The following is a 27916-nucleotide window of genomic DNA, read 5'->3' on the forward strand; positions in this document are numbered from 1 at the left end:
TGATGATTCTGCTACGGTGTTCTCTCAGCAATCCAGGAACAGCAGCAGAGAGGAGGGGATGTTAAATCTTTAAAATGAAGCTGAACAAAAAGTGAATTCATTCCAGCAATAATTGCTTTCTGTGTGCAGAGATAAGCTGCCAAAACAACAAGCCTGTGATTTGAAATGCTGGCTTCCCTCCTATGAAGAACTGTTGGGCTAATCCTCAGCTGGAGTAAGAAATCCTAGAATTCCTTAGGAGTAACAGTGCTGTGGCACCTCCCATCAGCTGAGCATGTGACCCCATCCTGTTCAGGGCATAACAAAATCCATCGGTGCAGATTTCTGGAAAACCCAGGACCTGTCACTTTGCAACAACTCCCTGAAAGCTTCTCCATGAAGACACAGTAATTTATGCAACCACCACAGTGGGACCTTGTTGATTTTTCAAAAAAAAAGGCAAGAAAAACTAGTGCCAGTGGCTCTGGCACTGCTGAGCTCTGAGCTGCGAGGGAATTGGCTGAGCAGCAGATTATTAGGGAAGCAAATCAGAGATGTAATAAGCTGTGTACATTCAGTGTTCCCAGGCAATTGGAGCGCTTCTGCTGTGAGGAAAGGCTGAGAGAACTGGAGTTTTTTAGCCTTGAGAGAAGAGGATTTCTTGAGGAACTGGGAACAGCCTTCCAGTGACCGTGAAGAGGTCGAAGAAGTCAAAGCCAGGCACTGCACTCTGATGCACAGAGGGAGAAGGAGTGATGAAAGCCAGAAAGTGGAAGAGGGGAGGTTCTAGAGGAACAGATTTTGACTATGGGGATGACTGGACGGTGGTCCAGGGGCTTCTGGAGTCTCTGCTGTTGGTGGTTGTCAAAACCCAACTGCCCTAAGTGCCTGTCCAGAACTCAGCATCGACCCTTCCCTGAGCAGAGGGTGGCTGGACCAGCAGTTTCCCAAGGTCCCCTCTGGCCCAAACAACTCATTGACTGTTCTGCCCATTGGAGGAGATGGAGAGATTTCTTCTGACTTCCATCAACCCTGCATCAAGCTCATGGCATATTCTTCTGCTCTCTGATTTTGTGTCCATGTAAATTCTCTGTATTCACTTTGACGTGGAGTAGGACCAGGAGCTTGACATGAGAGGCTAAACATGACATTGCACACATCCTTCAGGTTCGAGGCTGCCCAAGAGTTTTCACATAAAAAAATCTATGTATTCAGTGTAAATATGACTTAATTCCATGTGGATTGGAGAGAAGAGCATATCATCTCCCCCAGCCACAATTTCTCCACTGAGAAGGGGCTTCACTGGCTTTTGAACTCAAACAAGCTCAGTGGCTGATTTCCATGTTATTCTAAACACCCAGAACTTTAAAGATGGGCTATTATGTTTTGATAATAATTCAGCTGCTCTTAGATGAGGCACTTAACTCCTGAGGATCCTCCTTTGTGCAGATTATGCCCTAGTGCTTTGAAACACACCTGTGCCTGAGCTGGAAGGATGCATGATCCGAATCCTCCATCCCTGTGCAGGCCTCCCTGCAGGAACAGATGTCTGAAGCACAGGCTGGCATCGCTCACCAGGTCATTAGAGACACAAAAATTCCAGTGTAATCTAAATTATTTTTAAAAATGCCCAGTGTACTGCACAGAATGGGAGTGAGTAGCTTTTTTTCCTGACACACAAATCCTCTGCATAAAAACGAGTTGAAAATACCCAGCGATGCGTGGAGCAGAAATAAAAAGAATTTGTGTTTTGCTGCCCTGCTTACATACATCTCCTGGCAGTAATTGAATGTATCATTCCCAGGAGGAGAGAGGAGCAACTCACCTGCTGGAACTCCTGCATTAATTGGCATGAATATTGAGAGTCTTTTGGGAAAAGACACTAGGGGTGGGGTTGGTTTTGGTCAGAAATAAATGAGCGAAGAATTGCAAATACATAGTGCTTAAAAAGACTGAAATCCTGAAGTCAAAGGCTGTGACAGGACAATTACAGCAGATGTTTGTCTAACAGATACCTGGTGCTGATTTATGTGGGGTGTGTGCCCACTGTTCTCTCTGCCAGGAAATGGGAAAAGGCACAGAGAATTTGTAATCCTTGTGGCTGGTATTTCTCCATACTCTCCCATTTCTCCAATTATAAATGCTGCTGAGCCTCCTGGCTTTGCCGTGCAGCCTCTTACACCCTTTGATTGTTTCCACTTTAAGGGAAGCAAATTTAAAGAAAATTTTCTTTAGTCTGTTCTTTTGAAACAGTTTTTGCTGGTGGAAATCTCTGACCTTGATTCACAGCCTGGAAAGCCCAATGAACCTAAAAATTGTCAGTAAATTTTTGTGGGATGGGAACTTTTTCATCTGAATTGTGTGCAGTTCAGTGACAAGTTTAGTGACAGGATGAGAGGAAATGGCCTCAAGCTGTGCCAGGGGAGATTCGGGTTGGACATCAGGAAGAATTTCTTCGTGGAAAGGACTGTCAGACCTTGGAAGGGGCTGCCCAGGGAGGTGGAAGAGTCCCCATCCCTGGAGGTGTTTGAGGAATGACTGGACGTGGCACTCAGTGCTCTGGGCTGTGTGACAAGGTGGGGATTGGTCACAGGTTGGACTCGATGATCTTGGAGCTCTTTTCCAGCCTTAAAGCGTCTGTGATTCTGGTCTTTCTCCCAAGAGAAGGAAGTCCAGGCAATGCTCTCTGCTCTGAGTCGTGTCTGGAATATTGACACAGAGGAACCAGGCAGCTGGTGGGGCTGTGCTCCTCCTGCCTCGTGCCTTGGCAGCTGTGAGATCGTTAGGAAGAATCAACAAAGATAAATGATTTTCTCAGGCTGAAATAGTGATCGGGCCGTTATGTTTACACTTTTGTTTCCAGTACAGCCTCACACAGGACTCTGTGGGGCTCTGTACCGTGGCCGTGGCTCAGAGCTGTGTTTGGTGTGGCCCGTGGGGTGATTCGGTGCCGGGTTTACAGCTCTGCCAGTGCCGGCTTTAATTTGAATGCTCTGTGCCACGTTCCAGGGCCGCTCTGCTCCAGCCTATTAATATTCTTTATGAACATGATGGCAGTATTAATTTTTTCAGAAATTCTAACTCCAGGAGTGCAATAAAAAGGCAATTATGGAGCTCGCGGATACAGATTCCCCACCCCGGAATAGCATTTCTGTGGTGGATTGCAGCCATGTAGCTGTGATTATGATGATAGAATATAAAATAAATCCGATCCGGAATGTGTAACTGCAGCTCCTGGAACTGTTGTTGAGGAATTTAAGCAGATTGCTCTGCAAAATCTTGTGGTTACTTTAATCAGATTCTATTTTGCTTATTAGTGTTAGGTTAGTTTAGTAATTCCTCAAGAGAGCTCCAAACACATATGCAGTGCTGATTCCGGGAATACTTCTGATCTTTTTATCAGTAAAATACTAAATTGAATCTCAGAGTAAGTTTGATGTTTTCTTTGTGCAAATGTTATAATCAACTAATCCTGTAAACTCAACTTTATTCAAAACTGATTTAATGTGTATAATTTTGGATGTTGTGTAAGTATTAAATGATAAAATGTTTTTTTAGTTTAATTTAATTAATGTTTATAGAATAGCTGCATACAGTATGTTACAACTGAAAACAGGTTTTTGCACTGTATAAAGAAATGCAGAACTTTATATTTTAGTTAATTTTATGACTTTCACAAAAAAACACAGTTTGACACCTGGCAGCTGAAGGTCTGGAACAATATCTTTACCACATGGATTTATAACTTCTTCAATGTTTAGATCTTCTCTTGTAGCTGTGCTTCAGCAGTTTTTAATGGTGTAATCGATGAAAGAGATAAACTAAGTGCAGAAAAATGCAGCATTGATTTTGTGATAGACTTTATTCTTCCCATTCCAACAGATTATGTCTGCTCATGGGTAGAGCAGGTCAAGAACTTTGTGGGAAAATTGATCCTATTGGAATGTGCTGGTTAACAGGAACAGAAAGGAGTCACGAAAATAGGCCTGTCCTGCAAAACTTGTTTTTTCTGGCATTTCACCCTGATGAGCCACTTGAGCCTCCAGCATTGCACAGGGAACCTCAGGGGTTCACAGCTTGCGTGGTGACAGCTGAGAAAGGTAAAGGGACACATTTAACTTCACACGCAGGTAGGTCCAAGGGCCATTTCTCATCCAGGAAACATCAAAACACTGCTGCCAGCCTCAAGCACGACCTCCTTATTTCTGTTTAGTGGGAAATAAAAATGATTTCAAACTGAATTGGCACAAAAATGAATCTCCAAGTATTAAAAAGTTGCTTAAATCAGAGGCTGAGAGATGGTTTATCGGTTTGTTTATAGTCCAAGCCTATGGAGGCTGAAGGCAAACAGAGCAGGAGTTGGGCAATGAGCTGTTGTGGCAGCAGCAGTTGGAGCTGGACTAAAAGATTATAATTTTGGAGAGTTTTAAATATTAGGAAGTGGAGTTTGTTATCTTTGAGAGTGAACTTTATCTCCCTGGACAGGCAGCACTGAGCATGAACAACTGCCTGCAGTGCCCTGGATTTAGGGGGGGTTGCACAGCCCCATCCTTGTGCCCCATGAGGAAGAAAAGTCACGGCAAAACCACCCCAGTGCTGCGGAGGGCCTGGCCAGTGGGTCTGACTGGATGTCATCCTCACACCCTGTGGCATGAGGGGCTCTTCCACGGCACTGTCCTTCCATCCCACGCGGGACTTGAGGGGCACAGGGTGAGCTGGCTCTCTAAGCTGTGGAGTTATCTCACTCTGTATAAGAAGTTTTGCTAATTATGTATGTTCAGACAGTAAGCTGAGGGTGGCTGTCACTTATTTACTGGTTTAAAGATGCATTTTGGAGACCCTGAGAGAAAACTGACTGCTCTGACTAGCAGGAGCCCCACGGTCAGTAATAGGATTTGAAAGTCATCCATCTCCTCATGAGTACTGAGTGTGCCACTGGCTCCTTCCCTCCGCTCCAGCTTCCTGGATGTGCTCTCAGCATGAATAAATGATGGGTAAGAGATTAAATATCCCTTTGATGAAGTTGGGGACAGGAGCTTTGAAATAAGTGTGAGTCGATCTGAGCAAGCTCTCGTACTTCCTGGAGTGAATTAGGTGCTATTTTCTGGTTGTCTTTGATTCTAATAATGCTTAGTCAAATATTAAGTAGACTGTTAACTGGGGAATAGCATAAGAAGTTTAATCTTGTCAGATCAGTTCTGGAGAGAGCTAAGTATTTGTGGACTTTATGGTTCCTGCATAATTTATTATAAAGTCGTATTTTATGTGTCTGTCTCTTGTATAGGTTCACCTCCAACAGAACCCACCACAGGGGGTAAAGGGACAGCTTTAGTCCTCAGGCACAGGAGTCTGTGCCTCCGGGAAGCCTGAGTTTGTGCTTTATTTACTGTCAGACCCAGGCTGGTTCCAGAGCTGCCTGAGGAGGGGTCAGTCATCTTTGCAGGCTTAAGAGTCAGAGCTGACATTTATTCCACACCAATAAACTCTCCCTCAACACACATGGTCAGAGTCACACACATGTGCAAGTCCACAAAGTCTGAAGCTGAAGCAGAAATAGTCTCTTCTCTTTTTTTATTTCCATTTTCACAGGAACAAAAAGGTGAGAATAACAACATCAGAAAAAATGGAGGAGGAAAACTAACTGAGACCCATAAGGAAGAAAAATAAAGGAAGAGAGGAATTAGTTTGTTCCAAATGTTGCACCAGCGTTGTTGTGTTTTTTTGTAAAAAAACTTGCTTTTACGTATTTCTGCAGGATAAGGTCTCTGGGGGAGGCGAAGATGCAGAGCCAGTGCTGTGGAATAATTGGAGGCAGAGAGATGGGATGCAGGAGACCGGGAAACACTGTCTGGATGATGTGCTCGGGTTATCAGTGCAGGCGGTTCCAGTGGAGGGGGAAAATGCGTGAGTGAATGAATGAATGAATGAATGTCATTTGCCATTTGCCCTGGGGATGAAACATTAAAGTACAGACCAGCAGTAGATTCCCCCAGGCAGAACCTGTCTCCTTCCCCCTCCACGTGCTCTCCTGTTTCCAGACGGGGCAGTTCTCAGTAATGACCCTGCAGCCCCTTCTGCCTCAGTTACCTGGGCCAGGATGGGACATTCTGCTCTGATTAATGTGCCAAATGATTCTTGCTCTCACTACAATGAAATGTGACCCCTGCTTACCCTGGAACGGGACGTTTTTGTCACCTCTCCCTTCTCTCCTCTAACAGCAATATCTCTCTGCTACCTGCTGGATAATGTGGATGTCCGTTCACATTCCGGCTACAGTGCAATGACTTGTGCTTGACAGATCTCCTTGTGTCATAGATCATCCAGGGTAAAATTTACACAGCCTTGGATTAAAAGCCATTAGGCAGAAGACTTACATTCCGTGTGGTTTCAGGTAGGCAAACCCCTCTCCTTATGTCTGTCTGTTTTTTAAATATAATGTAATACCAGCAAATTGGAGAAATGCAATAAAATCCAATCAACTTAATCAGGGTTGTCAAAGACCGTGGCTGGAAATCATAATCCAGATTTCCACAAAGCAGATGGGCTACAGCTGGTCTGAAAACTGTGTCTCGGTGGTTTTAGACCTTTCAAGCCAATATTGTTTCTCCTCATGAAATTTCATTATTCCTGAAGTGACACTCTCCAGTTTTTAAAGCCTACATTAGTGATTGAGTACTGGTACAGATGCTGGCAAAGAGAACACACACCTAATGAAAACCCTGACAGAGAGTCACGGAAGGAGGTTTCTTCTCCACTGTCACCTCACAAAGGTGTTATTCTCCTCCTGCATGGAGAAGCATCATGCCAGGGATCTGCAAAGTCCCCTGGGCATGGTCTCTGGAGGGGACATGGAGCAGTGAGGGCAATCTGTGCCCAGTGAGCAAACCATGAGTATGTATGTCCTTGCAAAATTGCAACATATGGTCCAATTAAATCCACTCAGGGAAACTTCTACATGACCCAGGTATCTGAGTGTGATAATCCAACAGAGAACAAGGCTATCCTCCATCACCTGCTGCTTTTGACATTGCCCAACTTAAATAACCTTGGAAGGAGAAGCTGACCTATCCCTTGCAAATTCTGTATTGTATCTGATCCTTCAGGGCTTGTGTCCCTCCTGAATGCTCCTCCAGCCTGGGCTCTGACCCCTCACGCCTGCAAAGTTACCCGTGTCATAGAGGTGGTTGTTTTTATAAAACAAACAAAAAAGTGCAATTTTTTTTCTGCTTTTTAAAAAAAGAAATGTTTAGCGTTAGGTCTGTCAGTTAGCAAAGAAATATCCCTGTTCACTTAAAATCCCATTGCTCACTCCCATTGCATTCTTACCAGAAAGAGCTGGAGACTCTACAGGGCAAGAAATTGTTAATCCATCCTGCCTGCCAGCCTTCCTTGTTCTGAAAGGGGCACTGTGAGTTTAGCTTTGTTTTCCCAAACTACCTTTTGTGGGACCATGAACAAATTCTGCAAAATTAATCTTATCTTGCGTATGTCATCAGCATTCTCCTTCCATATATGTTCTTATAATGGGATCTCACTGGAGGGGTTTCCATTAACTGCATTTGCAATGCTTCTTCCTTAATACTTCAAGCCAAACACTACCTGTGTCCGTCCATCACCGAGGCAGAGCAGCAAGAGGGTTATCATATGGAAAATGTCTCACAAGTTGCATATTTAAACACTCTTCAGATGTATTTGAAGGAATATTGTGGAAAACATGGAACTGAGTGGAGAGAGACTACAAAAATGAGACTGGTTTCACCACAGTGAGCAAATGACTTCAGACATCCGTGGATTGACTCACTCAGTTGGCAAAACCAGGTGAGTGTTCAGGCACAAAACCTGCCTTCAAGGATGGGATTGGAACAGTGTGCTCGTGGGAAAGCATCCATTGGGCTGATGTGTCTTCTTTTAAGGTCTTCAGTACCTTTGTGTCATGATATCTGCACTAATGACACCAGATTAGAGAAGTACCTGAGAAGGAATTTGTGCTGCTGATGGGTAATTGCTCTCCAGCTGCAGCAGTTCCTTCCTCATCTTTATTTGTGTCAGAGCAGCCACATATTTCTCCTCTTTCTAGGGAGCCAGCAGATCTGTTTAATTATTCCATTGCTGTACAGATAATAAAGGGATGAAGCTAGGCAGGTACCTTGTACTTTTGGAAATCTGTACACTAATGAGATTTTCTGCATGGGCAATTCTGGGAAAGTTGTGTTTCTGTGCTCAGTTTTAGAAGGCAGGCAAAACCTTCTCCTGATGTTCCACCCGGGAGTTGACTCAATGCCTTGGGTTGAAAGGTTTCCAAGGAAAATGTAAATACACAGAAATAGAAGTGTTTATCAAGGGTGTCTTCAAGTCCACATTGACCAGCAACAGGTGCAAATCCTGAGGGATAGAGCCATTCTTCCCCACCAGAGATGCCTTTGTGGCAGCCTCTCCTGGGCAATGACCATTCCTGGCTGCCAGAGCCAGGGCTGCTCTGGAAGTCAACACTGACCCACATGTGGCAAAACCCCACCCCTCCATTCCTTTTAAATAGAAAACCATAAGATTTATTCAAGAAATGAGCTGGAATAAGGAGGAAGGGTTATTGTTCTATTCACTTTTGGCTCCTCTGTTCATGAAGCTGTGGGAGAGCAGAAGGAGCTGTAAATTGCACAAGGGGTGTCCAGAAAAGGGGCAGGAGAGATGAAGTGTCTCTGCACGGGGCACATCGGCTGCATCCGCCTGCTCAGGGCCATGCTCAGACGAGGTACCTGTGTGGCACTTCTTCCTGGTACATCTCTCACCTGGGGTTCATCCCTTCCAGGCAAACACAGCCTGTGATGGTTCTGCTGACAGAGAACAATTTCAGCCCCATCTGTTCAAGCAGCGAGAGACCTTTCTGATCACTCCGGAAGTCAGCAAGAGGTACTTGTATGTTTTGTTCTTTTTCCTTTCTTTTCCTTGCCCATTGCAGGTTTATATTTTGTTTAGACTGTGTAGATTTTTTTCTTGCCTGTCCTCCAGTTTGCTGGGTTTTGTGCTCTTCCATCTCATACACTGACTGAGCCCTATTTACCTGTTCTGGCCCTCCCCTCTTTGTTCTCTTCTTTCTGTTGCAGAAGAACTGGATTACATATTTTGTCTGAAGGTTTGTGTTTTTCATAAATTTCTTTTTTTTTGTCTTTCTGCAGAATTTTTCTCTCAGCTTTCCAGTAGCTCTTCCTCAAATATGATTAATCTGGGCTTGATTCTTTGGCTACTTTCCTCGCTTACTCCATCATGGGATTGAAACACATTTATTGCAGTATTGGGGTAGGAAGAACTTTTGTTATTGTTTATGGTTTACCTGTTCTTTGGAGAAAACACTTTCATCTCCAGCATCATCAGACTTTTATAAACATTAACTGTGTTAATGGGAGTGAGAAAAGAAATTGCATTTGTGCCAACAGTGGGAACAAAATCAGTAATTTCTCCATTAGTCGATCAGGTTTGCTCATGTAAACAACGTGATTAAATTTGTCTGTGTGCATCGTGCTATATGAATAATAATGATAATTAAAAAACCATGCAAGGCCCAAAGATAACAAGATTGTGTTAGGGAAGAGCTAGGAGGGGGTGGCAGTATTGGAACAAACAAAGACACACTGAATTCATTACTGTCAGAGGCAGCCTGGCCATCAGTGTTGGGGGAGCCACTCAGAGGAGGACAGTGACTGCCACCCTAAAACTGAACTTCCCACCACCCTCACCTCTGTGGGGCTCTGTGAAAAGGAATGTAGGGGCCGAGAAAGGAGTAAAAGCTGTATTTGAATGGACAATTCTCATGTGCAAGGCAATTTTAAAGAAGTGAAAGGCTTTGGAGTTGAAGTCTTCTTCTTGTTCAACACATCCCTAAATGCTTTTCAGATCCAGGGCTTTCAATACTGTGTTGATGGGCAAAGAAAATGGTAACCCTTAGATAAGACTGTGAAAGGGTTTTTGTGGTTATGAGATTCCTATGTGGAACAAAGATTTTGGCTGGAACAAAGATTTTGGTTGCTCTGTAGCAGTTTCCATATTATGTCTGAGTAGCTCTGGTAATGTGTAAGCCTGGTTTAGGCCACTGTGAAATAAATGTTTGTCACATATTTCTGTGACCTCTGCTAAAGGCAGAATTCTCTGGATATTGCCCAAGACCTCATGGGATGAACTTGATATTCCCTGTCTCTCCTGGGCATGGCTGGACCCACAGGAGGCTGGTGCAAGGCAGGTGGAGAGTGTGGTTCTGGGTACCTCAACACTCTGGTGAGCCTCTTGAAACAAGGTCCATGGTGGCCAGATGGAGTTCTTCCCGGACCCTGATAGTTCTGCTGAGCACAGACATAAACTGGGAATAAATTGGAAAGGCACCAAATGGAATCATTCACAGGCTACACTCAATTACAGAAATGGTCAGTGCTTTGGCTCAGGCAGACGAGCAGCTGGTACAGGAGTTCAGCAAAGCTCCTTCCAGTTTGGATTTAGAGACAAAGTCACTGGATCACAGGGAACTCAAAGGTCTGTTTTTTCAGCCCCTCTCTGGGTTTGTTAACATCTCCAGTACACATTAATGGCAGTGGGCTCTGAGCTCTTGTCTGAAAGAAGGAGCTTTAAATAAAAAAGAGAAAACTGTATGAAATTATGGCAATGTAGCATTGAAACATTACGGAAATTGGTGGATATTTGCAATGGTATCATTTACCTAGTGTTGTGTGATCTGATAATAGCTTTATTTCCATTATGGAAAAAGAAAACAGAAACATAACTTGATGTTGCTTTATCCTTATTTATTCCCATGAGACTCTCTAGACTGTAAAAAGCCTGAGATGCAAATGTGACTGTACATGATTTAAGGGCACATGGATCGGGAGAAATCGATGAGAGGCTCATCAAGTGCTCTAAGACCATCTGTGCCTGCTCTGTGCTGGAGCCTGTGGAATAGGAATAAGGCTGCAGGCACTGAGTGTTCCGCAGCCAGCACCAACAAATAAAGGTTTCATGTGTACCTGCCTGGCCATGGCACTCATGGTCACTCTTACAGGATCTAACAGACCTGCCAAAACCAGTTCTATTCACACTCTTGAGAGTCTGTATGATGAAGGTTCATAATTCCTCTAGGGAGGAAATACCCACGCAGCTGTTCCCCGATGGCTTGTTTTTCTTAAGGGTGTTTGAGTGAATAATATTATTTATTTAGAAATACAAAAACTCCATAGATGCTTGAGGGTTTGCTATACTGTTCAGTATTGAGATTTTTATCAGAATTCTTCTTAAACTCCATAATAAAAGATAGGAGAAGTGCCAGATGGACCCTGGAACGCTGTAGGTTTGGGATGTCAGTGAAAACCTGTAGAAGGTTTAAGAAGTCTGTTACATTCATGCTGTGTGGAGGCATCTTCCTGTTAGGGGCTGCAACACACTCAAATCCAAATCCTCAAGGATAATTATAAGTCCTACTGAGCAAGTATTAAACATACAAATAGCTAAAAGGTGGGACCTCAATCCTTAATTGTGAATGTAAGAAGATTATTTTGATGGTGTGAGATTAACAGTGCTGCATCTCGAGTAATTAATGTCAGACTGGAGCACAGTCTGTCTCTCCTGCCTGGGGAGGATGTCAGGCACCATCTCCCTCTTATGTGGAAAATGTGACGTGTGAGCAGAATCCTTTTGATACTTTTAGTACTCCCTTCCCAGAGGTGTCCCGGGTTGCTGTGTTAGTGTGGCCAGAGGAGTGAGAAGGCTTTTCCCAGAGATTCACAGCCCTGGCACAGATACTCCAAAACTCTTTATTTCTCCCTTTTGTCACCTTGTTGTACTTTGATTGCATCTTCCATCCAATAGTCATGGCTGCTGAACCCACCTCTCCAAAGGGTGTCGACCCTGTTTCTGGGCTTGAGGCAGCATCTGTTGCCCAGAGAAGCTGTGGCTGCCCCATCCCTGGAAGTGTTCAAGGCCACATTGGATGGGGCTTGGAACAACCTGGTCTAGTGGAAGGTGTCCCTGCCCATGGCAGGGGGGTGGAACAAGATGGGCTCTAAGGTCCCTTCCAATTCAAACCATCCTGTGATTCTGTGACTGGAGCTGAAAGGAGGGGATGATCCTGGATTGGTGGTGAGTGTCCTGCTGTCCATTGGTGTTGAGTTTTGTACCCTCTGATTCAGTTTGTGAGGCAGCTTAGCAAATCTCCACAGCAACCCCAAGTGTACCATAAAATTGTGAATTATCTTGTTTAGAAGAGGTTCATTAGGAAGATTAATGAGGTATTATTTTTCCCTCATTCAATGTCGTGATACAGAGGGGACACAGTAATTTTCCCAGCTGTGCACAGCAGCGATTGCTCCTCTCCAGGGTCCCGGCATCGCTGCGTTGTCATCACTTTAACTGCTCAATCTTTGGAAGTGTGATTTGTCAGCTTAATTAGCCCTAAAGGAAGCACTTGTTTTAAAATGAGACAACAGTTTTGTTTTTCCCTGAGAAGGACATAATGTTCTTAGCAGCAGCAACTTGTTTAAATAAAAGAGCTTTTAAGCTGAGGTTTAGATGAGCCCTAAGAATAATTTTTAAATTTTTCTCCACTCTGAAGTCTCCAGCTTGCCCATACCTTTTCCCTGGTGAGCCACCAGCCTCATCAGTGTCACATCAGTGCAATTACATGGTGCTGCAATGGGTCAGACACCATCACACAGCAGGGAAAGGTGAGATGTCTTCATCAAGAAGAATGGGGTAAGCTGGGAATTGTCCTGCAGTCCAGAGCTCATTTTCACAGAATCACAGAATCATTTAGGTTGGAAAAGACCTCCAAGACCATCTAGTCCAACCTGTGACAGCTCACCACCTTGTTAACCAGACCAGAGCACTGAGCGCCATGTCCAGTCGTTTCTTGAACACCTCCAGGGATGGTGATTTCAGCTGGGATGTTTCTGTCTTTGTTTTATAGCAGAAGAATTCAGATTTTCTTATTTTCCTAGTTTTCCAGGGAAGAAAGTCCAGAAGGAGGTTTGGAAATAGCCACAGAAAGTCCTAATTGGGTAAGTCTGATGTTCTGTGTTTGCCCCAGACATGTACAACTACGAAAATCATGTTAGACTAAAAATAGCTGGTGAGATTTTAGTTAAAATTAAAACATGTGGAAGCTGTGTAAGGGCTAGAACTTGATGAGCATTAATAACCAGATCTGTAGCCCTATTGCCAACCCAAGGGTAGGAGATTCAATAGAGTTTCTTCTTCAGGAAAATATTATATGCTCTTTAAAAAAACCCAAAAACTATCTTTAAAAAAACAGTTCTACCTGAACATTCTATTTCAGTCAAGAAAATGTCTCCTCGGTTTCAGGAGCTGGTCTGTAATTGTGATCCCAGCTATGTATCTTTTTCTCATTTATTCTTATTCAGACTGCATGTAACAATCGAGTTTCAGTTAGGGGGTTTTATGGTGTGCTTAAAAATAACAGGCTTTCAGCTGAGATTGCTGGTCTGTGTTTTCTGTCCTAAGCAATTATTTGCCAAGTTAGAATTCTTGTAAATTAATATGCCATTTTCCAATCGCACCAGTGGAGGCTGTTTTTGGCGTGTGTAGGAGGGAGAAGGGCTAACTGCGTGCTGGTTCAGGAGGATGCTCTTCAAATGTGAATGATCAGCAGGAGAAAAATCAAATTCCTTTATTTCAGTGCTGTGGGAACGATGATTGCTTGTTCTGAGTGGGAAGGGGAAGGAAGGAAGGATGGGGGAGACAGGAATGCAGTGTCCTCACAGCACTCTGTCTTCCAGGGTGGTGGGCCAGGATTTGGCAGCAGAGCAGAACAGACAAAGCCAAAACACCTTTGAGCAACAGGTCTTTGGTCTCACCAGGAGAAGGTTGATCTGCCCTGTAATGGGCCACTATGGCTGAACTCTGGAGCTTTAATCAGGTGGTCTGGCCCTTCAATAGCACACTTAGGGTTGGGTTTCTCTTCCTCCTCTTTTTTTCCCCTCCTCCTTTTTTTTCCCCTCCTCCTCCCTTTTTTCCCTCCTCTCTTTTCCCTCCTCTTTTTTTCCTCCTCTTTTCTTTTTGTTCTTTTCTTTCCACGTATCAGGCCCCACACAGCCCAGTTCCCTGCACCAGTGGCTCTGCCACACAGGTCCCTTCCAGCCTCCCTCAGAGATGGGCCCAGCCAAGGCTCCTGCTCTGCCCACGGGGTGTTATGGGAGGACCCTGCGGTGCCAGTTGGTTGCAATTTTCATCAGTTCTCCTTATCATCGTGCTATTAATTGCTTTAATGATGCATTCATTTAGATCGAAAATATGATATCAGTGAAATTTAATTTAAAAAATCGATAACTCATTAACACATTATTGCTACACCTACATGTGTCACCATATTAATCTCCTGTGTTGGAAAAGCAGTTGGCTTCAGCTCTGTGTCCATAGATCTTTGTTAGAAGGGAGTTGTTGGTAGGATAATCGTGAAAGGAGAGTTATTGAGGCACCACTTTCTTCCGAGACTGTGGCCCCAGTACATATGGATTCTTCTCTTTGGGCCAGGCAAGGCTGAAGAGTACCCAGGTACTCATTCTTTATGTTTTTGTTCAAAGAGAAAATGCTGTTTATGTGTTTGTGAGGTTGGTTGAAATTCCATCTTTTCACAGTCCGTGGGAAATAATCAGCCATGAAACTTTTAACTAGCATCCACAGTTCTGGGACACAGCCCAGGAATTCCATCAGTAAAGCAGCACACCTGGATATTAGTCCTGTTCCTGCTGTTGTATCTCAATAACCAACATCGGCTTCGGCTCAATGTCTGCCTGATTCTGCTCTGGCACCAAGGGACCGACTGAGATGTGTCAGATGGTGTGACTGAAGGTTTGACATCACTCTGGGTTTCTGTGTGGATGTGTGTGTGTGTGTGTGTGTGTGTGCACAGACGTACATGAGCAGCACGATGTTTTGTATTTCTCAGCGGGACAGATGGGAGAAGGAGCAACAGTGACTACTGGAAACCATCCAAATGCTTAAATGAGAAGTGAGCTGGAGAAAGAACGTTTCTGAAAATGCATTTATTCCTTGGTGGGTAAAATACACTCATTACTGGTGTCTTCCCATGCATCAGTTGCTACAGTCTTTAATTAAATTATCCCTGAGTGATATCAAGCCATAGTCAGACAGAGCCTCGTGCTGCCCAGCAGGTATCCCGACCAGCTGTGGAGACTGTCCCCATGCTCTACAGGGTGGTAGGTCCACCCCTGACACATCCGTAGCACAACTGGACAGAGAAGCGTCTCCGTGTGTCCCAGTAACCAACCAAGATGCCACTGGTTGCTGCTCCAGGTTGGCAAGTGTGTCCTGGCTAAGCATGGAGATGGAGCCCGACCTGTGCTCCTTATTTGAGCTGTTACTGCAGGAGCAGCAGAGCATGGCTCTGGATTTTCACCAGTGACACAGAAAATAGCTGATATTCACACTGCACAAACCCCTGTGACACAGGCCTCTGTGCAAACGGGAGGGTCATGGGGGGCCTCTGCAGCACGAGGCTACAAATCAAAGGCAGCAGCTTCTCAGGGGGTGAGTTCTGTTTGGAGGCTGTGTTAGTGACTTCAAGCTCTTGCCAAATACTGTGATTTTTCTATATTTTTGTTTTTATTCCAATTTGTTTCAGCATAAAAAGTAACAGCATGTTGGTATGATAAAACTGGGTAAAAATTTAGAAGATATTATCTTAACCACCGTGTGAGGTTTCTGCTTCTTCTTTTTATCTTCCCCTGTGTCTGAGACTGGGAGCTAGCACTGGATTCACAGTAGTTATTGAGCTTACTCTAACCAGTCCCTGCTTGAACAGCTCTGCTTCTGATGCTACTTCAAGCAGTGTGCTGAACCAAAGGGTCCTCCAACAGCAGGCACTGGCACAAGCCTTGTCTCCAGAGAGTCCATCAAGGAGCGTCATTCTGATGTGGGAGTTTCCCAAATTCAAAGGAATCTCTGTGGTAGAAGAGATAAATTGCAGCTCCCAGTTCACACCCGTGCAAGTGGGAAGGAGACATCACAGGGCAGCAGGAGCCAGGGCTGGGCAGTAACAGAGCCTCTCCCAGCACAGCCACCACCTGTGTCCCCAGGCCGTTACCAACAATTGTGCCAATACCTGATGGATGTTCCTGTCCCCTCTCCCTTTTCCCATGTTTCTGCAGGTGACTGTCCAGCTCCAGTCCTACTACGACCAATGCCACAGGTGGCCTCTCCAGGTGTCTCCTCCATCCCCTTAGAGCTCTCTTCTAAAGAACCAGTGTGTTATGGACAAGATACAACACAAGGTATGTGCTCAGGTATGATGGGTTCAGGGAAGAAGAGTTTAAGAAGAGAATTTTTTTTTTCCAGATAATATGTTTTTTTTTAGGAGATTTTATTATCCTAATATTTTTTCCTTATGCTTAAGGAAAAAGTACATTCATATCTGCAACAATTAAAGCCTTGTCATTCCACAGACCGCATTTTCTAGATTTCCCATCCGACTGCTCAAGCTCCAGAGTTCACAAGAGATCCCTTAGGGGTGCACCCTATTGCCAGGCATCAAGTCCCACCCCAAGTTCCCAAAGCTATAACCACACTAACAATGCTAAGGACGATTCATTACTAATAATCCTGCCCTCACCAATGTGCAGAGCTTTTCATTTTCATTGTGCTGTACGTACATTAACTAATAAATCTCTGCAGAATCCCAGTGAGAGTGGTAAGTGCTGTTATTCTTGTTTTATGGATGGCAAAATGAGATACAGGGAGGTTAATAGCAAGTCTAATTGGACAATAATTACCCACTTACCACACTGAAAATTAAGAAATAATCCTCCCATTGTCATTACATCAGCAGAACAGGGTGAGAGCAGTGTTCACATCCTCCCCATCCCACCACTTAGCCAAACAGCTTACATGCAAATGAAAGTAAAGGGAACACAAGAGCAGATAAATAAATTGTTCTTTCCTTGTTTAACATCTATTTTGCACCACTGAGTTACTCAGGATAGAAGAAAATTACTAAATTTCCTCTGTAATCTATTAGGACATGACAAAAAAAAGTCAAGCTCCATTTGTAGAATATATCTTTGAAAAAGAAATGGAAGACTTAGGATTTAATTACTGCTATAGACTGGTTTAACTTCATTTTTCTGGGAAGGAAAGAAAAAATGCAGCCTAAAAATATCTGACTTAAGAAAGACCAGTATTCTGAAGAGTCTGCTTTCCTTAATGTTTGATCTTTCCCAAGCAACTAAGACAATTATACCAATGACACAATGTGTTAATCTAAATATTGGGTCTTCAGTGACTCAGTTCACGATAGGAATTTTTCTTCCAAGTCAGCATTTCAAAAGCTGTTTTGATACTCAAATTTCAATGTTATGAGTGAAAGAAAATCATAAGACACACTGGAGAAAATGTTTTATTTCATTTTGAGTTAGCATTTGAATTTAAGTCTTCTTTTTCTTTCCAGTTTTCAAACCAAAACACCTATTTGGAAGATGACAGTTAAAAATCCATTTGTAATGAAAAGGACTGATTTAAGATTCCCGTGGGAAAGGAGAAATTCAGCTTGAATTCTAATTTCAGTGGATAAGCACAAGGACCTACTTCTGCACATACTGAACTTGAGCCAGGCCCCGGCTGTGCAGGGGGAGAGCACTCCAGTAAATCTTTAAGTCATTCCAGGTGATGTGACAGCAAAACAATCCTAATGATTTTCTGCAGTGACTCCACCTAATCCATAATGGAATAGATTGGAGGGACCCGATCTCGGGCACTTCTGGCTGTTTAATGGGCTGCAGCAAATGACAGGGGTTGTGTCTTCTGCTGGGGTTCGTCTCTCCAGGGGTTTGGGAGGGGGGGTGGCAGATCCTGATGCTGCTCCTCTACCTCAGGCTGGAGGGGATGTCCTTCCATCCCATTTGGGGAAGGAGTGGAGTGGTCCAGCCCCGTGCTCAGGCTCTGGGCTTTCACTGAGAGTGTGATGTTCATCGCGGTAGATGCTTCAAGTGTTGAGGTGCTACTCTACTGAAGTTGAGTTTTAAAGAGTTGTACCAAACCAAATTGTGAAAATCACCTTCATCAGAATCCCAGAGTGGTTTAGGTTGGAAGGGATTTGACCAATCATTTGGTTCCAGTCCCCTGCCACGGGCAGGGACACCTTCCACTATCCCAGGTTACTCCAAGCATTGTCCAGCCTGGCCTTGGACACTTCCAGGGATGGGGCAGCCACAGCTTGTCTGAGTGACCTGTGCCAGGGCTTCACCACCCTCACAGGGAAGAATTTCTTCCCAATATCCCATCTAACCGTGCCCTCTCTCAGCGGGAAACCATTCCCTCTTGGTCTACATGTAAGGTAAGAGTTAATAAAAACTGTGATTGTAAAAATTCAGGCTCTCTAAGTAGTGTAGAGTTTTTTTAAACTTTATCACTGAATAATTTGAAAATATGGGTCAAGTTCTAAAACCTCTTTTTAAACCCTAAATGCTTTCAAGAAGTTTTACCTGAAGGAACTGCTCTGTCAGACTCCCAGATGGGTGGGAATAGCTGCTCACAGGTAGAAATAACTGGCTGCACATGCAGCTGAGATTTCTGGTATAGCACTTAACGAAACTAAAGCAACAGGATAATGTTGCCTAAATAGTGCTGTTTGCGTGGGTGTTTTGTGATCAGTACCACAGAATTTATTGTGGAATGAAACTTGTGAAATTCAAAAGAAACAGAAAAGTATATTCCAGATTTTTTCAGAAGTCTGTAACATCCAGCACAAAATCATCATCTTTATCTAGTTTTTAAATTCTGTAGCACGAATGTAACTTTTGATTAAATTCCATAAACCTGATCAATAAATCCGCAGAAATTTAGTATTTTCAATTAAATTCTGTAGAGCTGCTCCCTAAGTACACAAATTGGGAGCTCAGAAAGGAACTCTGCCTCTTGATACATCATTTTTTGCTGTGGATGCTCTTCCTAATGAAAAATGATGGCAAACAAAAATAGATTTTCTGTCATGGGGGTAATTGTTCTTTTTCTTAGTGCACTCCAAATATTTCTGTAAAGCATCATCTGCTCTTTAAACACACATTGTAGAACATCAATGGAAGTCGATACCTTTTGTCAATGAGTAAAATATTAAAAGTAATGAGCTAACCTGTTTCTTATTTAGCTATTGATCCTGCCTCTCTCTTGGTTTGTTTTCCTGAAACATGCAAAGCTAGGGATTTGGTTTTAGAATCAGGTAGAACAGCCCAGGCTGAAAGGGACCTCAAAAAATCATCTAATGCAATGTACTGTGGGAAGGGAGCCCAGATGAGGTTCTGGCACCGTGTCCACTTACCTCTTGAACACTCCATGGCCCTGGGGAGGTTGTTGCAGTGACTGTTGTTGTCATGGCAAAAAAAATTCTTAAATTGAGACGAAATTTCTCTGCAACTTGTACCTGTTGTCCCTTGTCTTCCCCACGTGACCACAGGGTTTCATTGTGTAAAACCCAAGTGGCCGGGGATGAGGGGATGAAATGAATAAGAGCTGTTTCAGCATTCTCTTCACCATCCAGGCAATTATTCCAGCTGTTCCGCTGACCCAAAAGCTACAAGCAGAGTTTATTCTGGTCAGCTGTAAACAAAGCCTTGTGCTTCTACTTATCAAGTCACTTTGCTTCTTTCTGAAGGTCAGGATGGAGAACACTGAGCACCTGAGAAAAGTGGGAGCTGATGCCAGTGCCCAGTGCTTCCTAATGCCCTGCCTACTTCTCTGGCAGCTGCCCCAGCTTTCCTCCAGGGACCTTCTTCCTTCTTCGTGGTATGTTAGAAGATGCAATTTTTGTTCAAACTGTGTTTCTGATGAGTGTATTCGGTTCACACAAAGGTTATCAAGTTGTGCTTTTATATCTGGGTCTGCCACCCTGCTGAGGCTGCGTGCTGGAGAACGCGGCCCCCGTGCAACAGGGGTGGCTGGATGTGCTCTTGTGGCCTCATGATGAGACACGAGGTCTGTCCTCTTATGGGACACTTTATGCACACCTATCCCCTGGGATAAAGCTGTAGTCAGCAGATGGGAATGTTGCACAGCCCTGAAGGTGCCTGGCATGGGGTTGGGATGAGGCACAGACAGTGGGAGCAGTGGGAAGCTCTACCATGCTGGGCTGACCCATGGCCGTGGTGGGCACTGCTCCACTGTTCTTTCACTCTGCCCTCAGAGGGGTTTACTCCGTGGCTGTTCTGATGGGTGAATTAAATTATTCTTAGATTGTCTTATGAAAAACAATCAATGCAGTGTTTGAAAAGTAGGGGGTCCTACTGATTTTATTTACATCGATGTTGCTTTTACTGGAAAACTGGTAGTTTTGGTGTATAGATTTTAATTAGGACTGAAAACAACCTTTCAAAGATACAACTAAGATTGGATGGAAAAATTCATTTTTGTGAGTCTGAACTGCCTGTTTCAGTAATTCTGATGATTAAAAAATTGAGCTGGATATTGAAGATAATACACTAAATAAACAACAGAGTGTTTTAAGTTATATTCAGTGCTGTTGTGAGTAAATTAAATAAGTGGCTGGCACAGGATTGAGGGAAAGAGAAGCAATGTTGTACATTCAGCCCCACTTTCTGAAGGCTGAACTGTGCAATTCATCATTAAATAGCTTAATCTGATGTGATGTTGGAAATGTTTCTGATTTGGTGCTGCTCAGGGAACACACATTTATATGGAAATAAAATTTCTTCCCCAAAAGGGCTGTCAGGCACTGGCACAAGCTGCCCAGGACAGTGGTGGAGTCACCATCCCTGGATGGATTTAAAATGTGAATGTGGCGCTTGTGGGTACACAAGTTAGTGGTGGTATTAACAGTGCTGGGGGAAGGGTTGGACTCCTTGGTCTTGGGGGACTTTTCGAACCTCAACAACTTCATGATTCTCATCAGCTGTTACCTGTTACCTCAATTATTCTCAGGTTACCGAATTCAGTTCAACAGCTCAGATGTCATCAGCTGAGAAGAGGGAAGGGAAAACTCAAAGTCCACAAAGGGCAAAAAGAAGTATAAAAGGTTCAGTGGGCTGAGTGGCCCCATGGGCAGTGCCTGCGTCTGCTTGGCTGTCCCAGGACATGAAGGATGTTGTCACTGCAGGATTTGGATAGAATTCCTCTGGAATGCTTTGTACAGGAATGCCCTCTGTGCCTGGAGAAGGTCTGTAAAAACAGGCTTGTAAACATCTGACAAAACCACACCTTTCTAATCAACATTGAAATGCACCCTTCCCAGAATTTGGGAACTCTGTTCAAGCCTGTCTCTCATCCAGTGATTGATTTCTTTATTTCTCTTAGCTCCTGCCACCCCTCAAGAATGTGATTAAATCTGGAGAACCTTAAAGGCACACTGATTTTATCAGGGAAGGCAATGAGAGTTCCTGGGTGGAGGAGGATCTGCATAGAGGCAGGGCAGGGCAGGGCCATGGCCCAAGCTGTGAATTTGCTGAGTCCCACAAAACAAAGTCATCTGGAAATTGTAATTTCATGGGTTCATTTGAAAGAGGCTGGGCTGGGGAGGTTGGACTATGAGGGATGGGATAGTGACCCAAGGGGGGGTTATGCAGGGACATCCCTGTGCTGTAGAATGTCCGTGCTTACTGACTGGTTGTTGCTTGGATCTCCACTGGCATCAGTCGGTTCCTGCCACTGAACTCCAGAAACCCCTTTTCTGTTCTTATGAGAAAATGCAGTGTAAAGCAAGCCTGCAGTTTCTGGCAGGGCATTTCCATATCCTTAAACTGGATTATACATTATATAATGTGCATTTCTTCCTCATTCTTTCCTCCTTAGTCCATCGTGCATCAACGGAGAGCTGCTGAGTGCTGGGGCAGAGGAGATGACGATGTGCTGCTGAGGGTGAACGGATCCAGGCGTGCAGGTGACACCATTACCCCCCATCAGCATTGACCCCAGAGTTTCTGCATTTCAGTTACAGTATTTAAAGTTGAAATTGCTTTTGTGATGAGCACAGTATCCCAAGAGAAGGCAGCAGGACAACAGGCAGCGTTTCTTCCCTTGCGCCAAGAACCCAAATGAGAAAGCAGGTGCTGCCACAGCGGCTGCGCAGGGAGGGTGAGCAGCAGTTGGCAAAGCACAGATTCCTCAGAAGCAGAATAAAAAATCACAGGCATCCAAAATGCCACTGGGAAAAGCTGGAAAAGCACTGTTTTCTTTAAGAACAAGACAATTTTACCACTGGGTTTTCCAATAACTCGTGTGTTGGGCTGTTGTTCCTTGTTGTTCCTCTCAGAAAGGACAAGCTGCTGCCTGGCACTATCTGCTCAGGCACAGGGACATTATCTTGCCTTGCAGCCTTTATGGCATTTTCCTGGAGCAGATTAATTAACAAGGGCTAGTTCCTCCCTGTTATTTACATATATAACAAGTTTGTTTCCTCTCTGCATTCTTTGTCCCAAATTTAACCATGTGTGGTTGTAGGCTAGTGGCTGGCAGTGGTGTCCAGAGCCATGACCAGGTGGTGGGAAGGGCCAGAAATAACCAAATGGTGGGTAATTCAGTACAAAATCATTTTCTCGTGGTCAACATGCCATTAAGTTCTTAAGTTTAAAGTGCTTGGAAAAACTGCAATAAACTCAGTTAAAATGATGGTTATCTCACTAGAAAGTTATTAGCTATTGTTTCCCCCCACCCCGGGTTGATTTTATCAAAAAAGTTTTATGCTTTCATAAACTGGGATTGTTCTTATACCTCACAAGAACTAGAAATGTTTTTTGGTTGATTTTCATCGTTATTTAGGTCAAGACTTTCAGTCAAGCACAACTGTTGTGAAGCCCAGGGTGTGACTTGGGATTAACCCTTTTCCTCCTCAACTCACAGTAGCTGCTGTTCCCACCCCAGGAGCCCTCGGCCAGCCTGGACCTGCTCCAGAAGCATGGAAACCAGTTCAGCCAGACATTGCTGCAAGGCAGTCCAGAAATATCCCATGGACAGAAGGGATAAGGGCAAGGTTACTATTTGGAGAGTTTGGACTTCTTCCCATCTGTTGCCAAGGTAAATTCTCTCCTAATGTTGCAGAAACTTTCACATCCTCAGCAGAAATAGTGTGTGAAGTGGGGGAGTTATTGACAGTTTAGCAGCGATAGAGCAAGAGAGAGAGTAAATGTTAAATGTGCTTTACTATACAACAAATTTTCCGTATATGGCATCCCAATACATCAAGAAATTTTGCTTGCTTCTGGCCAGGAAAATGTCATTCATTTCACTATTCATATTGCTTGGAAAAAATAAGTGCAGTGCTCATACTTGTTTACACCCTCACGGCTCACTGGGAAAAGGCTGATTTCCCACCCTTCACTCACACAGTTCTGCTCTTTCCATATCAGTGCTGCTGTACCTGTGGGGGCTCTCGGAGCCGTGTGAGAGCACAGCCCGAATGATGCAAGACCAAAACGTGTCTCCTTCCCATCATGTCCAATTACCTTCTGCATTAATGAGAAAAAATGTGTTAAACACACAGAGGTCCTTCTTATTCTTCTTGTACAGAGGAGGTTGTTGAAGGGGTTGTTCAGTTTGGGCAGGCTGCAGCCCTGCTCCTGCAGATGGAGCACGCGCTGCCCACGCAGTGGGGCCTCCATCTGCCACCCAGCCCACCCGCCCCAGCCCACCCACGGGCCAGCAGCCCACCTACCGAGCAACAGAGCAGCAGGGAGGACTTAAGACAGCTTTTAAACCTTTGGTACGAGCTCCACAACCGCTCAGCCAGACACAGATCCTCTCCACTGCACTGCGAGGAGGGACAGGGAGCCCAGCAGTTTCACTTCGCCTCTTGGAAGGGCAGCGTGAGGTCTGTGCTCTGCCTTCGGGATTAAAGTTGAGCAAGTGGAAGTTTTTCCTGAAAACTGCTCATGAAATCACAGGCAGTATCCTGAGCAAGGCAGAAGACGCACACATACTGCCTGTGAATGCTGCCCTGACACCATCCAAGGGCACACAAATCAGAACAGTGGATGATTTTGTAGCCTCTGCCTTTCCCTGTGCCTCACTTACCCTGACACACGTGTAAAGTCTGTGTTCCCCCGTCTCAGCCAAATCCAGAGTCTGTCTTTCAAAATCTTCAGGAGAAATCTCTGTTGCCTTATTTTTATATCTGCCCAACCCCCTCCTCACCAGGAGTTCGGTTCATCCCGTAGCACCAGGTTCTGCTCTGTGGAAGCAAACCAAGACAAGCCACGTGCATGGCTGAGGATTGTAATAAATCAAACACAATCTCCTCTCTGGGAACACTTTCCCAGACATGTCTCCAATGCCCCAAACCCTGTGGGATGAGGACATCTGTGACTACCTTTGGCTGTGACAGGAGTGCTCATCTTTCGAGACGTGGTCCCTACGGAAGATGTGAGGAGAGCTGGGGAGTGTAACGTGGCTGATAAGGTTTACTCATGGACTTTACTGTTTGTGAGTGTTGCTGGCAATTACTGGAGTGAGATAAAAGTGTTCCAGGAAGAGAGGAGCAGGAGGGAAAAAACAACCACCCCCAAGTATGCAGAGGAGTATCTTGGTTTTACAGATGCACATAGCATCGATCAAAATGCCACCTGCACACCCTGGCTGGTACCTGGAATTACACAGTTCCCCTGAGCTTACAGGATGCATAAAATACACATTTAATGAAGCAGGCTCTGTCTGTGGATCCAAGAGGCTTAAAAGTGGAACATAGGATATATATGCCCAATGTCTGTTCACAACAGAGGAAAAGGGATTCATTTCATCACAGCAACTAGTTTTAATTTTTATGACTTAGTAGGTAGAGTTCTAAAGTGTTCAAAATAAGTTCAGATGCTCTCAGGAGTCTTTTTGGGGACACGGAGGTCCTTGTAGTGCATTTATTAATGCCAGGCAGGCTAAGGGCAAATGTTGGAAAATTTTAGGGGTATCTGCATAGAATCAAATCACAGATTGGTTTGGGTTGGAGGGGACCTTAAAGCTCATCCAGTTCCACCCCCCTGCCATGGGCAGAGACACCTCCCACTAGAGCAGTTTGCTCCAAGCCCTGGTCAACCTGACCCAATGAACCTCTGCATTGGCTGCTCAGAGCCCAGAGGATGAGGTCAGCCTGTCTGAGCTGCTCAATGTGTGTCTGTTCTTCTCAAATCTGAGGGTTGAGGTGGAAAAAATGGAAATAAAGAATAGGCTATTTTTATTTTAGTATGCATCAAATCCTGGTTTTATAACTTATTAATGATAAATTGATCTCAGGAGATATTAACTCTGTATTTACAGAGTGTTTAGACATGCTGGGGGCTGTTTTAAAAGTACCAGCTGCTCAGTGCTGATTTAAGTACACAGATGTTCTTATTAGCATAACATTCAAATTCGATGCCCTTCTTATCTGCATCCTGTCAATGCACAAAAACAACGGCACCAGCAGCCCAGGAGCTCCACGCAGGAAAAGCCTTTTCTCCCTCTGGGACCTCCCCATGGGCTGAACTTGCAGACCCGTGCAGCTCCTCATCCCATCACACCTCAGTGACAGCAGGTGGGATCCCAGCACGGGATAGCGCAGGGTGGTGGCGCTGGAGAGAGGGGGCTTCTTGGAGGTGATTTGGTGAACCCCCGTGGGCTCAAGTCTGAACAGCCCTTGGGTTTAATGTAAACCAAAACTAGGGATGACCCTCTGCTTGGCTCTGTTTGACTGTGCTGAATGTTGTTCGCAGGTTACTGCTTCTGCGCTTCCCTTTGTGCTGATTTTTAACAGCCCTGTGCTTGGTTTTTGTTTGCGAGAGATGAGCTGTGATGGGCAGCAATGTCGCTGGTCTTTGAACCGAAGGAATGGCAGGTAATGACAGCAAATTGGTGTCTGGCTCCGTGAATTGCACGTTACAGAAAAGTGCCTGACTCACAGTTCAGGATGGAGTATGACAAAGCTGGAAAGGGCAAATCCACCCCGGAGTGACTCTTTGCTGACGTGTTGTGATATGCAGAGAGGTCTGTTGTCTTTGGGGTGACAAAGCAGCAGGAACCTCTCACACCTCTTTTGAATCATCTCGGAACTTTTTATCTTCAAAGGTAAAAAATTCATTGAAGTTTTCTTTCTTTGTTGGGTATTTTAAATACACTTGTTATTGCTGACCGGGCTGGAAATGACCCCAGCTGTGACATATTGTAAACCAAAGGTTATCACAGAGGATTTAACACTCTTTTCCAAAGAGAGGTCTCTACAGGGGACAAAAGTCTCAGAAGAATGTATATGATTTTCCACATATATATTTTTGTGCTTCGTTTTTCTTTGCAGCAGCTTTGAGCAACCCCTCGCAGGACCCACGTTTTGATACCCCGTGGTTTCAGACTGTGCCTCAGTGCTCAAGGGACCAGGCAAGGAAAGGAACACAGAAAGGGAGGCTGTTTGGTGGTCCCTCGCTCCCCCATAAGAAACATCCAGCAGTCCAGTAGAAATACAAAGTAATGACGACAGAAGAACTGGAAATCTCTTCAAAGGCAAACTCGTATCTTGAGAAACATGAGGAAAAATGTTACAAAGGAAATATGAAAGGCTCAAGAAGGATTTTCTGAGGCACTTTGTTACCGAAGTTGTTACCACCCCCCCGCAGAGACAATCAAGACTAATGGGGACATTAGCACAGCCCAGGACTACACATCAAAAGAGTCCCTGGAGCAAATAACACCCAGTAACTGGAGCATCGCTGGCACCGCGCTCCGAACCACCCCCCTCTGCCTCAGAAATGAGTAAAAGGGTCGTAAACAGCAGAGAGAAAATTTTTGCCTGGTGACTGCAAATAAGCACCCAGCAGAGCTGTTAAAAGTTGCTTGCTGAAGAGAAAAATATGATTCTTCCAGTTTTATGGGCCATGTTCAGATAGCTCTTACTCCTGCGCCATAAATCCAATTTTCACATAGATTAAATGGAAAGGCAGCAGAGGCTCTGCTGAATAATGCACAGATTGTCATGGACGTGCGGCGTGAGGTGCCCAAATCGATCCTCCCCCACGCTCATGCGTGGCTCCAGCAATGCTGCAGTGCTCCCACCTTGGTGCCTGACTTCAGTGATACCTCTGAACACGAGGAGTACTACTGGTATCCTCACAGACCGTCACCTGTGGTCCTCCTGGGATCATTTATCTAAATTTTAAAACTTAAAAAAAAAAATTATGATAGAGTTTAAGCTAAGAAGAGGTGGCTTGCGGAATACTCGATTGCTCTAGAAGGATGCTCAGAGGAGCTGCATCGGGGTACGGCCACGGCGGTGCCCAAGGGAGGAGGAAGGCAGATAAATGCAGCTCAAGTGTGGCATTTGTCATCCATTTAGTGCGTCTGCACCGCTGGCAGCAGCTCTCAGTGTGCTGTGGTGGAGTCACCATCCCTGGAAGTGTTCAGAAAAGGAGTAGACGTGGCACTTGGTGATGTGATTTGACTGACAAGGTGGAGATTGGTCAAAGGTTGGGCATAATGATCTTGGAACTCTTTTCCAACCTCAGCGATTCTGGGATTCTATGCTTGAGATTAGCTGTTGTGAGAAGCTGAAGCTGCTCCCTGGAGCAGTGGCTGCACCCGTGGGAAACTGCTGGTATCACAAAAAGTGTTTTTTCCAGGTGTGGCATTAAACACTGGTTCCCTTCTCCTAAAACAGTGTCCCATTTGGTCTGTGCAGGTTTGCTGACATTGCCATAATTGTGAATGACAGAGCTTTGGGAATACTGTGTCTATGAACTATGCTGTGGAACCGGTGCCACACAAAGTGTGCTGTGTGCCGTGCTTAATGCTGAGCACAAAGGAATGCCACTGGCTGTGGTGTCTCTCAATAACCAACCCTGTTTGCTGATGCAGTGAGGTTTTCTGAGGTTGCTCCTCGCTATATTTAGATCAAAGGAAAAGCTCAAATCTCTAACCAAGTGCTGCCTGATAGATGTAAGAGATTGCATAGTGTGTGGGGCAACACCTCAGTTAT

The 27916-nt window shown here is 44.6% G+C and overlaps 1 long non-coding RNA gene across 1 annotated transcript; it reads left to right on the plus strand.

The window, feature by feature from the left end:
* The first annotated feature begins 3614 nt into the window (after positions 1 to 3614).
* On the plus strand, positions 3615 to 27595 carry LOC135422480 (uncharacterized). Its single transcript, XR_010434496.1, has 15 exons — positions 3615 to 4973; positions 5569 to 6370; positions 7666 to 7797; positions 8786 to 8886; positions 9153 to 9273; positions 12951 to 13010; positions 13749 to 14523; positions 14607 to 14820; positions 14918 to 15024; positions 16140 to 16262; positions 17435 to 17649; positions 19634 to 19764; positions 20917 to 21151; positions 21784 to 23004; positions 26246 to 27595. It is a non-coding gene; the product is annotated as an uncharacterized LOC135422480 (long non-coding RNA).
* The last annotated feature ends 321 nt before the right edge of the window (positions 27596 to 27916 follow it).

This window comes from Pseudopipra pipra, chromosome 15 (genome assembly GCF_036250125.1).
Source record: "Pseudopipra pipra isolate bDixPip1 chromosome 15, bDixPip1.hap1, whole genome shotgun sequence".
In the NCBI taxonomy this organism is placed as follows: domain Eukaryota; kingdom Metazoa; phylum Chordata; class Aves; order Passeriformes; family Pipridae; genus Pseudopipra; species Pseudopipra pipra.